A 14,727-nucleotide genomic window follows, 5' to 3' on the forward strand; every position below is an offset into this window, starting at 1 on the left:
GCTGGCGGAGGACGGGGCCCTGGGCAGGGCTGGGGGACACGTGGAGGAGATATGCCTGCTCAGCCGAGTGCTGGCCCGGCCTGCCGCTGCTCTGGAGACCTTGAGCAAGGAACTTGGTCATCTGTAAAATAGGGTGAGGAGCCCTGCCTACCTCACAGGGCTCGTCTGAGGTCTGCCTGACAGCCTTTCAGCTTTGGGACCAGCAGAGTCCTGGCCAGCGTTAGGGGTGACGAGGATGTCGAGGGTGACGAGGACAGGGACAAGGAGAACGAGTACTGAGGATTCACTTTGTGCCAGGCACGTGCCGAGTGCCTCCCATACCACCACCAGTGCCATCGCATCCAGGCCGCTGGCACCTCTCACCCAGACCCTGCAGCTGACCCCCAGGCTGGTCTCCGACTCCGACTCAGCTCCCCTTGGTCCATTCTCTGCCAGTGGCTGAAGCAGGCTTCAAACAGCACACCACCCAGTGGCGTCTCGTCCCTTCCTGTGGACCCTGCACAGGCAGCTCCTGCCGACCTTGCTGATTTTACCTACCCAACTCATCCCTGTCCCGCGCCCCTGCAGCACCCCAGTCCCGGAACTTGGCCCTTGTTCCCTCTTCCTGGGTCACTCTTCACCCAGATTTCTGTGACCTCCCTCCACGCTTCATCCAAAAGCATTATCAAACCCAGCCTTCACATCCCCTCGAGCCAGGGCCCTGCTGCGGGTTCCTTTTTAGCACCCGAGTTCACCTGCCACTACCATACAGGCGTGCGCACTTCTCCCACACTGGACTCTAGGCCCCGGGGGAGCAGGCAGTTGGTGTCTTGTTCCCTGATGTGTCTCCAGCCCCTATAACAGGGTGTGACACAAGGTTGGTGAATGAACAAATCAACATATTTCATTTAGTCTCACCCCATGACATAGGCACGTTGCTATCTGCACTTCACAGATGAGGAAGGTAAGCTCAGAGAGATGGATTGACCCGCTCATGGTCACCTAGCTGCAGCAAGACAGAGCCGAGCTCTGAGCCCAGTGCCTGTAGCCCAGAGCCCTGTCTCAGCCAGTAGCAGCTCCCACCTTCCTGGAATCTAGGCAGGCTTGCTCTGCAGAAGAGGACAGAAGTGTGAGGGGGCTGAAAGTGGGGAGCAGGTGGGGTTAGACCCTGGGAAGGGATGAAGGCGGGCCAAGGAGAAAGTGAGAAAACAAACTGGAGGGTCTGAGAGGGCCAGGGCGGGGCGGGGACTTCAGCGCAGGTCAGGACAGGGATCCCTAAGGAGAGAGCCCCCGGGCACCCCTGCTCCTGAGGCCGGTTCTGTTGCCTGTGTCCAAGCTCCCTGCCCTGGCTCTGTTCCTGGCGTGATCTCCGCTTCCCAGAGGAGCTCAGGATTGGCCTGACTTCCCAGGGTGGAGAAGCACTTGGGGAGACAGAGCGAGTGTGTGTGTCTGTCCAGCCTCGCTGTTTGCGTTGTCGTCACATCTTAATCAGCCTATTTCTGGGAGCGATGACTTCATCTCCTGTGTTTCTCGACACAGCCATTGTCAGGCATCCATAGAAAGACTGGGCCTAGCACCATCCATGTTCCCTTAATGAGCTGGGTTGGGAGAGCCAGTTGGCAGACCCTAACCTGACCTGGTCGGGGGGTCTTATAGTCAGGTCTGCCTCCAAGAGACTCCCCTTCTGGAAGTTAGCCTTAGATCTGGGCTCATTGACCCTGGCAAGCCCAGTGCAGCAAATTGTAGCCAGCCAGGGCACATGCTGTGTTGTGGGCAAGGGGCAGTCACACCCAGTCTCTGCCCTCAAGGGCTCGTACTGGCTGGAGGAGGCAGATGGGTCAGTGGCCTCTACACTAGAGGGGCTGTGGGTGGACAGGGAAGGGAGCGAGGACTCCACTGGGGCTCAAGGACAGCTCCACGGAGCTGGTGGTTGGGCCGCAGAGTGAAGGTGATGGCTGGTGGAAGTTTTCCCCTGGAGAGGAGGGACGGGGCTTGCTGGTAGGCCTGGTGGCTGTGTTGCTGTGTACGTGTGCTGTGTGTTGGCCTGGGGAGTGGCAAGGGACAGAGTAAAGGGCAGTGGGAAGGCAGGACTTGATCCTGAAGGTGACTGGGAGTGGGAAGGATTTTTTAAGAGGGTCAGAGCAGTGGTTTCGAAGCAGCTCCCTGCCCATGGGAAGGGGGCCTGGGAGGAGGAGGAAGAAGCTGGCAATTGAGACCCCGGCCCTGTCTTCCCTTCACCCTCCAGGGAACGGGTCTCCTCTCTGTCCCTCCCCCATGCTGCCAGGAGCTCCAGTCCCCAGCCCTGGAAGGCTGCTGGACTAGGGACAAGGGTGCTGGGAAGTGGTGGGGATAGGGATTTAGGGTGGTCTCTGAAAGATGGTTTGTCTGGGCTTGGACAGCTCTGGACAGCCCCTGAGCCTCGGTCCTGAAAGCACACCCCTACTCCAGGCTGATGGAAGCCTTGTCTGGAGGCAGGGGGATGGGCTGAGTGATCCCTGGCAGGATACAGTGCTGAGGGGTAGGTGATACGTTGTGTCACACTCATGACCAGGACGTGGAGGTAGGGGACCCCCACCCGGGAGTTCCTTGGGTCCCAGCACGGAGCAGCCCCTGAGCGAGCCCACCTGCCCTGCATCCACCACTGCCCAGCTCCATAGCCTGGAGCAGCTTACTTAACCTGTCCGACTTCATTTTCTATCCCATTGTACCTGCTTCCTGGGATATTTGTGAGGACTATTTGAATTTAAAGGGGGAAGAGCCTGGCAGAGTGTCCACACACAGGAGGTACCCTGTCTGCTTAGCTGGGCAGAGGTGGCTGTGGTGGTAGGGGCAGAGGGCAGTCATGCTCACCATCATTGTCAAGGCTCCTTTAGGTTTCTAAGGGCCAGAGGTGGGGGGTTGTTGGGGGGCGGGGGTGGGAGAGCCAGCTAGTGTGGAGGGGTGACGGGAGAGCCTTGTTGAAGGAGCAGAGAAGTATGAGTCCCAGTCTTCACCACTCCAGACCTCAGGCAAATCACATATCTCTCCCAGCTGCAATGTCAGGGGCCAAGGAAGGAGTGAGGAAGGGTCAGAGCTGGCAGGGGGCAGGTGAGGGGCTAACATATCTGTTAAGACTTCTGTTTCATTTCTTCCAATATTGAGAGTCAGCTAACTGCCCTCTTCTTGAACAGACACCCAGCAGGGAAATGCTCTGAAAGGGGCCCTTCCCAAGCTGAGGATGGCCACATCCTCCCACGGAGGATGGTCCGATCTCCCGTAACCTTGAACACCACCCATCTTCCTTCGCGGGCCTTACTGTTCCAGCTGTTCAGCATTGTCTTTTTTTGGTAAGAGAATAGTTCAGCTCAGCAAAGATTTCCTGAGCATCCTTTGTCTTGGGTCTGTGTTGGGCCCAGGGGATGCAGGGGTGGTTAAGATACTGACCCAACTACCAAGGGGGAGGAGGACTGTTCAATTGTCTCGTGTTTCAAGACGTAAATGTAAAAGCAGCGTCCGGGGGCGAGAGGCTCTGGGTTCTAGGCTCTTCTTCTTCCTGCCTGTGGGGCTGCAGGCAAATTACAGGACCTCCGAACCTCAGCTGCTTCAGCTCAGAACCTGGGTCAGTCTCTGCTGATCCCTCCCAGCACGAAGGTGCTGTGATCACTTTTGGATTATTAACTTCCTCTGTCCTCTCCAGGTAGAGAGGCCTGTGCTGAGTGCAGTCTGAGGGCAGAGCCAGAGGAGTGGACTCCAGGGTGGTAGACTGACCTGACCCAAGTTTGAAGTCAGTTCTGCAACTTAATATTTATGTGACTTTGAGCAAATTACTCCCTCAGTTTCTCTTTGGGACTGGGTTTTCTCAGCTGTAAAATGGGGACCATGATATGCCTGATGTGGTATGTCCTGGCCCTGAGGGAACTCAGCAGCCTTATTAAAGCTGCTCGAGTACAGTGCCTGCTCCGTGCCAGACACACCCCCCCGCCCCTCTCCCCTTCCCAGCTCCACGTATCAGACAGGAGCCAGTTAGTGGAGGTCTTCAGCCTGCACTACCGGGAAAAGAGGCCCGGAGACAGTAAGTGGCAGCCTCAGGCCTGCGGCTGACCGAAGAGCATGAGGATGGGCCCCCCAAACAATTCAGGTGGGGCGCGGGCCTCCGCAGAGAGCCCCCTGCAGTGGGCAGCAGGCATCAAATGATTTTAAACCCCTTTGACTGGAATATATACTAGTTTAGAATTCTGTCTTGTTTTATGAAAAAAAAAGTTTGCTAATGAAATTAATAGTGTAAACAAGATTTGGGGAGGGAGGGCGGCCAGGGGAGGGGGTTATTTGAGCACACTTCAAAGAACATCCTTCTCCAGCATCTTAGCCGCATCATTTGCATATGTAATGATTGTGCTAATTATAGGTGGCCTCATCTGTTAACAACAGGTTTGCCAGGCTGTGCTACATTCTTGTAATCACCCAGTCAAAATTCTCTGGCATGCTTTTCACTAAAGATAAGAAGAACAGTAATAATAATGCCTGTCATTTTTTTGATCCCTTGCTATGTGCCAGGCATCCTACCAGGCACTTGACCATCATCATCTCATTTAATCTTCGCAGCAGCTTTGTGTGCCAGAGATTCTTATCTCCTGTACACAGAGAAGTTAGGTAACCTCCTTGGGCTCACACAGCCGTGAGCTGTCAGTTGGGAAAAAGACCCAAGGTCTTGCTAACTTTCGTGCTCCTTCTACTCTGGGGGAGACTTGACATGCTCGCTCTTTATCTCGAAGATTTCTCTGTCTTATTTGGCCATCACAGAAAAACTCCCTTTCTGCCAAAGAGGAAGCTGAGACTCGAACAGGTTGTTGAGGGTGATGCAGGAGGCGAGCCCAGGATCCCTAATTTCTAGGGTAAAACCAGCCCCGCATCCCCACCCACCTGCCCACAGAGTGTGTGTGTGTGGCGGGGGAGCCCCTCCTTCCTCCCCTGAGATCTTGAGGACAGGAGGGTGTCTCTAGCCTCTTGAAGTAGGGCTGGGCTTGGCCTCACGGTCAAAGAAAACTATGAAGCAATAACCAGGTGGGAGGATGCCAGCACGTCCTAAATGGCGTTACATACGTTGTCACTAAGTTGGAGGTTGCACATAGGTGGCTCGTGGCCACATGTAGCCCACAGGCCGGTTTCATTGGGTCTGGTAGGGCAGAAAGATTTTTTTTTTTAATAATCTGTTCCTGATACTTAAGCAGTCCTGATACTTAAGCAGTCCTAAAACATTCACCCTCAACATTCACCAGAAAAATCTGGATTTCTGGCTTTTCTTGAAAAAACAGCCCTGGCAGCATTGGGCCTATATTTCTGCAGGGCAGAGAACTGGCCTCTGCAGCTCACCCCAGGCTCCTTTACTCCCTGGAAGGCTTTGAGTTTGCTTAGCCTGCATTAGCTCTTTCCAGTGATTTTGGGAGGGGTGTATGGTGAGGAGATAGTGTTCCCATTCCATAGATGACGAGCCTGTGGCCCCACTGGACCACTCCATAAGACGTTGTCAGCTAGGCCTTTAACCTCCATCTTCACTGTCCACCTTGTGTGGTTTTCACTCCACCTCACCACCTCCCAGCCATGTCCAACCCCACTGTCCGCCAAGGCAAGAAAGAAACCTTTCACAGGCCTAATGACTCAAAAATAACCAACAGTGAGCCCAGGGAACTGTTCCTGTCTCCCCCTCTCCTTTTCCACCCTCCCCGAGGCCGGAGGGGACATGGGAAACCTATTCATTTAAACTCAATTATTTTCTCGAAGACAGAACAGAACTGAATTGGGTCAGCGGCTATATTTGCTGTACTCAGCTGTTTCCCCTGCAACAACATCACCCACCGGCTGTGTTGCTGGGCTCTGTGCCGCTGGGCTCACCAATTAGAACTCCGTATTGGTGGCCGTTCCTTGGCAGGCTTGACTCGGAAGGAGAGGAGCCCCCTCTTCCCATTTACCCCACAGGCTGCTGGAGCGGGATCCAGAATCACGTGCTCACCATGAACCCAGGCTGCCCGCCCCCAGCCTGCAGTGGACGTACTTCTGACAGTGGAGTTTCTGCTGATAAGCCAGCAAAGACGTGGAGAAATTAAGTGCTTGCTGGAAAGGCAGGCCTTGAGCCAGACACGACAGGGACCTTACTGGCTAGGTTACTTGGAGCAGAGTACTTGACTGCTCTGCACTTCTGTCTCCTCGTCTTGTAAATGAGGCACAAGGACTTGACACACCCCCTGGGGCTGGGCTGTCAGTGATGTAAACGTGACTCAGTATGCCAGGGGCCTGCCCCCGGTTAACCCGTCTGTCCATACTCATTCCCTTGCACTATGTGCCAGGCACAGAGCTTGGTGGGGGACCCAGATCTCAGAAGGAGAATGTGCTAGGACACCCTCCTCTCCATGAAGCCTTTCCTGATAGTTTGCACCCAAACTGGAACTGTTGTCCCTGCAGTCATCATGTCCTCTGATGGGCCAGCCCTGTGCTGGATACTTTTGCAGCTTCCTCTGGGCCCACAGCCTGTCAAGTGTGCTTGTACTGACGCTCATGTCTGCATGCATCCCTCCCTCACTGGACTGCCAGCTTCTTGAGGGCAGAAGCTGTGTGTCTTGTTCACCTGCCTGTACCCTTCCTAGCTGTGTGGCCTCGGATTGGATGTTTTCCCATCTGTAAGATGGGACTAGCGATGCCTCCCTATGGCTCGTGTCGCGGAGAGGAGGCCAGTAGTGTCAGGCACGGCGGCAGCAGACTCTTGGAAAACATGTGGAGGGAATCAGATCAGACGCTTCCATTCCACTCCGTTGAAGCCGGGAATCTCTAACAGCGGGGCTCTGGGGAATTCTGGGAGGGGTTGTAATTGCTGTCTCGTTGCAGGATTGCTGTCTGTTTACGTGGGGAAATGAGGACAGGGAGGTGGTCTGTGGGCCTCCCCTCCCCTCCTCCGTCTTCTCTGCTGAGGAGGGCTGGGCCTTCCCTGAGGCCCAGCTGCTCCGGCTTCACAGTTTTCTCCAGCTGCCCAGGGCGCGGCTGGGACGAGTTAGGACCTAGCCAGCCACCGCTGACCCCTGGGCCCCCAGGTTACAGTGCCTGGCATTGTACCTCCCCTCTTGGCAGAGTTGGAACTGGGAGGTGGAGCAGGGCCTCCTCACCGCATCCCCTTCTCCGGTTCCAGGGACTGGGGAGGGGGTGGATAAGGGAGGTTTGGCTTCCTGACCTTTTCAGGGTTGTGGTGAAATTAGGTGGTGTATGTGACTTGGGTAACAGGTCTGGTGTGGTGATGGCTGTGAGGGCAGGGCCCCACCCTGGTGGGGGGCCAGGAGCTGGGGCCTGGGCAGTAGGTGACCCAGTCAGAGACAGAGAAGCTGGGCTCTGATGGGAGCACAGTGAGTAGCACTCAAGTCTCTGGGGAGGGGCTTAGGGGACAGACTGCAAACTGACCCAGCACACTGTACAGCGGGGCCGCAGTCATGGCCTCATACACCATGTCCCTCCCCTCTCCCTCACCCGCCCTTTGATAGCACTCACTCCGTGGAACACCGTGCTGGGCTCACCCGGGACTTGGCACCGTGACAACCAAGAAAGAGAAGTGCTGACCAAGTCTCATTGCTTGTTCGAGTAGATTTACCCTATTTTTCCAAGGAGGCATCACATGGGGAGGAATTTACTCCCCCTAAATGCTTTGATGGAAACATTACGTTTTTTGAGTGAACATGTGTCAGCATCACTGTAGGGGGAAGGTTCCAGGATTCTCTGCCAGCTGAAGTCATTACCACAAGATGCTGGTGGGGGGCCTGGCAGATGGGGGTCAGGGAAGGAGATAGCCAGAGGGCAGGAGCCTGGCTGGCCTAATGGGAGGGGAGAGGGGGTTGGAGCTGGGGGGCTCTTGAGCAGGTGGAGAGGAGGGAGGGAGTTAGGAAGCTGCCGGCTGATGATATACATGAATCCCCTGCCCCCAGCCCAATCACAGAACATGGAGCATGCGGAGCTTGAGGGGTGGGGACAGGGAACAGAGGCTAGGGAATGGTGAGCACTGGAAGCTCAGGCCAGAAAGATAGGCCAGGGCCAGATTGTTGAGGGGACTGGAATCGCAGCTGCCACCAGTAACTAGCTGTGTGACCTTGGCAGCGTTTTCAACCTCTCTGTGCTTCAGCTCCATTGTAGTAAAAGTATCTCTGTGGATTCCCACAGCTGATGGCTTTTTGGAAGATTAAGCGAGATAATGTATGCAAAATACCTAGCACTGGGCCTGGCACATAGCAGGTGCCGGGGCACATTTGTCATTTGTTGGTGATGATGAAACCACACAAGCATAGATGTGCTCACATAAATTAACAGCTGGGGCACACTGAAACTGCTACCCAAAGTTGGCCCTCAGTCTAATACCAAGTTTGTTTCTCACCATCAGCTAAGTGCAGCGGGGGTCTCTTCAGAAGCTCTTGTCTATGAGGCGCCAGGCTCTGGGGCTGACTTTCTGCAGGGCCTCCTTCTCCCGTCCTGTCCTGTGCCTGTTTCTGTCCTGCAGACTCATCCTGAGGCGGTGGGTTATGGCAGCGCCCTCCTCTGGCTGAGGCAGCTCTGGGCAGGCCGCAGGGGGCCGCCGGCCTGTACATAGCCTGTAGAAAGAAGAGGGCTGTGATCACAAGGAAGTTCCTCCCTCGTAGGTTGTGAGCATCTCTCTTCCCAAGGGGATGTGCAAACATTGCCTGGAAGTGTTCCTTGACAGTCTTGGTGCTGGCTCCCCTGTACCCCAGGAAATGGGAAGCTCCTTGAAGAAAGAGGGTTCCAGAGCCTCCCAGAGAGCCTGGCCCAGTTGGTGAGGCACCGTTAGATCCAGAAGATGATGAGACGTTTGGGCTCTGAATGTTTGGGAGAAGACTGACCTGCAGGATGTATCTGTCCATCACGCATTTATTGAGTCCCAGGATCTGAAGAACCAGAGATGAATAGACCCCAGGGAGGGCCTGACAGAACCCAAGCAGGACCCTGGGAGAAGAGTGGGGAGGCCAGGAATTCAGGAAGAGAGGGAGAGATCATGCAGCTTCCGTGCCTGGGGACACTGGGAAAGGCTTCCCTGAGGCGGGGCAGTTAAGCTGGGTCTTGAAATTGAATGAGAACTGGAAATCGGAGCAGGAGGGATGATCCGTGGGAGCAAAGGTGTGGCCATGAGAAAGGACAGGGACGCACTGGGAAGAGTAGAGGAGGAGGGCCTGTGGCTGGGTGGAGTGAAGGTGAAGAGTGTGCAGTGGGTGAGCAGGGACTGATTCTGGAGGCCTGGTCACTGGGGGCACTGAAACCAAGAGTAACTGAATTCGGGTGGCCTCTGAAATTCCAAGGGTGCTCACTGTGTATTTACTACCTTTTACTGATGCTTCTGAAAGGAGCTTGCATGAGGCTATGCAGCCCTCTGAACCGCGGCTAGGAGAGGAGGAAGGAAGCAACTTATTCAAGGTGACACAGCTGACAAGTATATCTTCTGACCCCTAGGTACAGGTGTTTTTTTTTTTTTTTTAAAGCTTGTGACTGCCTCCTGTGACAGCTGTTTTGCAGAGTGAGAGACTGTCATAGAGGCCTGTTTTGTTATAGCAAGATATTAGATCTGTGTGGATCAACCAGTGGGGATAGCTTGCTACCTGGGGGAAATCTAGGATGGCTCCAGGAGGAAGGGGTATTAGAATTGGAGAGGGAGATAAGAGGTGACCAGTAAAAAGATACAAATAGCTGTCTGTGGTAAGGCACATCTACTTCCAAATGTGGCTGGGCCAACTTGTGCAAGTGATTGAGCTTCTCTGGACTTGATTTCTTCATTTGTAAGGGGGTTACAGTCTCTGCCTTACCTGTTTATTGACATTATTGAGCTCAAGTGGGAGGCCTGATTGGGGCTTACACCCTGGAGGAGTGCTCAGAATTGAGCACTGTCCCCTCCATCTCTGGTGCCTTGGATGCTCTGGGAGCCAGAGAGGCTTCTTCTGCCCCAGGGCCTCCCTTGGTGACTACAGCCTCACCTCTCCCCTGTTCTGAAATTTTATTAAGACATTGGATAGACCCAGATGAAGCTATGAGGGGAAACCTCACCTCAGAAGGAAGGGAACCAGCGTAAGTACACCTCTGGCTATGAGTCCTCTGGGCTTTGGGGGTGTGAGCAGATGCAGATGGAGGGGGCGGGTATTGTTGGATTACCTGTGATTAGGATCACCTGTGCTGAGAACAGAGCCAAGCCCAAGTGAGAACGTATCAGGGGATGGAGTGAGTTACTTCCCAGGTTGGGGGTTTCTGTGGGGCCATAGTCAGAAGAGTCAGTGGTTCTGCAGGTGCCCCAGCCAAAATCCTGCCTGCCTGCGCACTGTAGGTGCCTGACAATCCAGCACTTAATAGGAGCTCAGTTATTGTTGAGAGTCTGGAGCAGGCTGAAACCACCGAGGACTGAACTGGGGCTTGTGATTGCCTCTAGATATAGAGGCCACAGAGTAGGCAGGACCCCAGGCAGGGGCTGTGTTCCCCCACCGGCTTGTTAATCCATATTTACATGGAGGGATTAGATTCCATAATCCTACTGCATCAGAAAGTTAATGCAGCAGCCACCCTAGCGGAGGCTTTGATTAGCCCCTTTGGGTGGTGACTATAAGGGAAGTAGATATGATTCTCTGCGTGTGATAGAGGCTCAGTGCTTGGAAAACTGTGGCTTCTCTGGTGGGTGACCCCAGGCAAAAATGTTGAGTTAGCTGGGTGTGCCTTTCCCAGAGGGATTTTGGTTCAGTGAGGGCTGTGTTAATGTCACCCGAGGCCAAAAGGTGGGGTGGCATTTGGGCTCATGGGTCCGATTGCCCGTCTTGTAGCATTCACAAACCCGGACAGTTCACCTAGCTCACCCCCTTATCTCTTCCATCCAGCACTTCACCCTCCGCCTCGCACTGCTGGCTCAGCCCAGGATATAGGAGACACCGCCCAGAGAGGGAACTTGAATCCGGGACTCCACCTGGGAACCCAGTCCTTCCCAGCTAGGGGAGCTGTCTGGTTGCCTGGCTGGCTAGTTCTGAGTCGGAGCCCCGCTCACCCTTGGCCCTTCTGTCCGGGTGACCTTGTCTGCACCTCTGTCTTTGTTCGCATTTAAAAAATGTCTGAATGGAAGTGCGGGGGAGGGAGGGTGCCTGTCCCGGAGTTGGGGGGTGGGGGTGATCAGGGCTGTTGCTCTGAGCCCGACGAACTCCGGCGGGGCCTCCGCGGGCGGTGGGGTTGGGCCGGGCCTCTTCCCTGCCCTTGGCCGGAGCACAGCGGCGGGTGGGGGCGGAAAGCGGCTGCAGCTGGGGGCAGCTGGTAGCGGAATGTCCCCGTCCCCGCCGCCAGCCCTGGCGGGGCGGGGCCAGCGGCTCGGGGTGGGCGGGGCCGGCCACTTCGGGTCTGGAGCGCGGGTTGGGAGGGGGGTGCGGCGCGCCGCGTGGTCGTCGGAGCCTGGAACACTCTGCGAGCGGCGCGGGGTAAAGGTGTTTCCGCGTGCCCCGGTCTTCTGGTAACCCCCGCCCTCGTTCTGCTGGCTTGTCTCAGACCAGCCAGAAAGACATATATTCGTTCAGGACATCTGTTAGTGCCTACTTTGTGCCAGGCACGCGGCTGGAGGTCTACCGGGCCTACCAGGTGAACAAGCCCAATTTTTGCGACCGGGACATTCTCCCGGGCGGGAGGAGGGGGCCCAAGCAAGTTTCAGATCAGTTCTATGAGGAAAGTGAAGCAGGGTAATCACTACGAGTAGGGGAAAGTGGAAGTTGCTCCTTTAGCTAGAGTGGTTAGGAATGGCCTCACCTAGGACGTGCACGACTTTGATCTCAGAGCAGAATGAGGAGAAACCAGCCTTGCCTAGAGCCAGGATCCAGGGGAGGGAATGGCAAGTGCAAAGGCCCGGAGGCGGGACTCGGACAGGATATGACCCTGGGCGGAGTCAGCAGTTTGGGGGAGGAGCCTGAAGCTCGCTGCAAGCCTCCTCCAGCTTCCCGGACCCAGACCAGACCTGGAGCTCGGTCCCCAGGCTGCACCCCGCCCAGGTGCCCCAGGAAGGCTACTGGCTCGTGGCTGGGAGTGTGTCTTTCTAGACTTCTTGGACCTGGAGGTTGTGCCATGTGGTTACCTGTATGGAAGACTGTAATTTTCCACTTGTTCCTTGGAGGGCCCGGAAATCTCTAGATGTTGTCACTGTGGTGTTTTTTTAAGTCATTTTTGAAATTTCAACTTGGAAGACAGAATCAGCGTGTGCTTTGCAGGAAGGGGAAGCCTGTCTGGTCACACCTATTAGATGCCGCCCTGGGCTGAGAGGTCCCCTGATCTGTCTGGGAGAGGCACCTGGGTGCACATCATCCTCAGAAATGGGTCTCTGTGGCCTCGGACTCCTCGGTGACAACCTCAGCAAGATCCTGGGCCGGGCCGGAGGAGCTGCTCTGTGGAGACCCAGCCATCCTCGAAAGCCGGATCTGGCTCCGGGGCCCCTGGTGCGCAGACCTGGGTCAGCCCAGGGGCCTACCCCACTGCCAAGGTCTGTGGGTGGCTCTGTGGGGGTAAAAGGGGTACAGGAAACTTACTCCCTGGCAACTGGGCAGGTGACCTCGATGGCTGTGGGTTAGAGCTGGAGGGTGTGGGGCTGGCTGCTTCTCTAAGGAGGCCCAGCCCCGGGAGTCCACCTGTCCCAGGACCCCACCTGTCCCGGGACCCCATTGGTGCCCAACAGGTCCCTCCCGCACCAGCCCAGGTTCCTCACTGGCCCTGGGAGAAGGAATGGAGACCCTCCCCAGAGGCTTGGGAGGAAGAGTGAAGGTGGGGGCTGGGGTTACTGGTCTGGCTTCTCCCTCCTGGGAACCAGGCCCTGTCCTCCTGAAGCATCAAGTCATGCGGGAGCTGGGTAGGGAGAAGCCCACTGAGCGTTGGACCGAGGAGGTGGAAGCAGGCAGGTGAAGCAGTGGGGAAGGAAATCTAGGCCCAGGGAACTGGTGGGGTTGGCAAGATGGGCTGTGAGGAGGGGGCTTTGACCCCAGGCTGTGTAGCCAGTGAGGGCCATAGGGCTGCTGTTCCCTTAGCCTGGGGCTCCCAGCGCAGGTAAGGAGAAGGGCGAAACCGCTGGGGCTCCCAGCCACTGCCTCTTGGAGACAGATTTAATAATCTTGTGCTGTCTCTCTGGCGGTTAGTATTGCAGGAGAAGCTTTACTCCTAAAACTTATATTGATCCAGACACTAATAAAAAGTAAAGGGTTTTTTGGAGCAAGTTTTTTCCCTGTTTTTCTACTAGAGCAAAGAACATCAGAGCCCTAAAACACAGATTTGTTTTCCTCCCTCTCTAGGTTTGGGTGTGGGGGGCATGGGGGTCGGCCTTGTTCAGGTTTCACCTTTTCAAGGAACCTTCCTCGACTGCACAGGCCTACAGTCATCCCTCTTCTCCAGCAGGTAACCGAAGCTGCCACTGTGCATCTAGTCTGTCCCCCAGAAGGGCTCGGGTGTTACAGAAGCCTTCATGCTCACCCGAGTCCACAGGGCAGTGAAAGGCATCTGCCTTGGAGGCAGCAAAGGCTTGACTCTTGACTTCTTGTGTCTTTCTAGGTCTGAGTCTTTTGCTGCCCTGTTCTTTGTGTCTCCAAATTTATTTCATAAATACTTACTGACCTCTTACACCTTGCCAGACCCTCCCTTTGGGATGCAGAAATACAACAGACATAGCCCTTGGCCACACAGAGCTTACCTTCTGGCAGGAAAGACAGGTAACCATAAGTGAGTGGAGAAACAAATAAGTAATTCCGGATTGAGTGATGTAAGTCAGGATTTTTGTCTGGTTTGTTCAGCACCTGGATTCCCAGTGCCTGAAATAGTGACCGGCTCATACTTCTGCACATAATAAATATTTGCTGGCTGAATGAGCAGGATGATAAGAAGGAAACGGCCAAGTGTTTCTGTAGCGAGTAATGGGGGTGGGGCAGGACCTGTTGTAGCCAGAGCGGCTGGGGAAGGACTGAGTTCCTCCAGAGTCCAGAATCCAGCCTTTTGGAGAAGGGGGTGGAACTGGAGCTCCCACTGCGGGAGCAGCAAGTACAAAGTCCCTGAGGCGGGAGGCGGGAAAGTGGAGGCTTGTAGTGGGGGTGGAGTTGCCGGATGAGGTCAGATGGTAGGCAGGCCACTCCTGTGAACTTTTTTCACCTGGGAAGATGTCTGGATTTATTCAAATTGCTGTAGGGATAACTGGAGGGTTTCAAAGCCCAGGAGTTAAATAATCTGATTTGCATTTCTCCAAGGTCCCTCTTACTCCAGGTAGAGGGGCAGGATCAGGCAGGTGCGGAGGAGTGGACAGGTATGAGAGATTTTAGAGGAGGTAGTGGTCTGATTTGCTGATGGATTGGGTGCTCAAGGTCAGGGAAAGGGAGGGTTCCTGGCTTTTGGGAATTCTGGCTTAAGCTGCTGAGACAAAGCTCCATTTTGGCCATTTCAGGCCTGAGATTCTACAAGCCATCCAAGACGAGGTATCAGGCCAGCATTTAGACGTATGAGTCTGGAGCTCAGAGCAGGGAAGGACCAGAGATAGAAACTTGGGAATCTTGAGCACACAGGAGGTGTTTCAAGCTAAGAGCAGATGAGATCACCAAAGGAACGTGTTTTACTGAAGGGAGTGCCCCCAAATCAGAGCCTGAGAAACTGCCAACACCTGGAGGAAAGGAGGGCCGTGGCCTGTGAGGGAGGAGGGAGTGTGGTGGCCTGGGCTTCAGGGAGGGAGCTAGCTGTCAGGTCGAGTGAGGAGACGACAAG

General features: G+C 55.2%; 1 protein-coding gene across 8 annotated transcripts in view; it reads left to right on the forward strand.

Moving 5' to 3' along the window:
• The window catches only part of DAB2IP (DAB2 interacting protein), a 189,949-nt gene that overhangs the window by 132,176 nt on the left and 43,046 nt on the right, over window positions 1-14,727 (forward strand). The window contains exon 1 of one of the 8 annotated variants that reach the window (XM_032478349.1): window positions 12,454-12,478. The exons of the other annotated variants lie outside the window; for them this stretch is intronic. The gene's annotated coding sequence lies outside the window, so the exon portion shown is untranslated. Of the gene's footprint in view, window positions 1-12,453; window positions 12,479-14,727 lie in introns of those variants that run through there. 8 annotated transcript variants of the gene reach the window in all.

Source organism: Camelus ferus, chromosome 4, assembly GCF_009834535.1.
Source record: "Camelus ferus isolate YT-003-E chromosome 4, BCGSAC_Cfer_1.0, whole genome shotgun sequence".
NCBI classification, from domain to species: Eukaryota; Metazoa; Chordata; class Mammalia; order Artiodactyla; family Camelidae; genus Camelus; species Camelus ferus.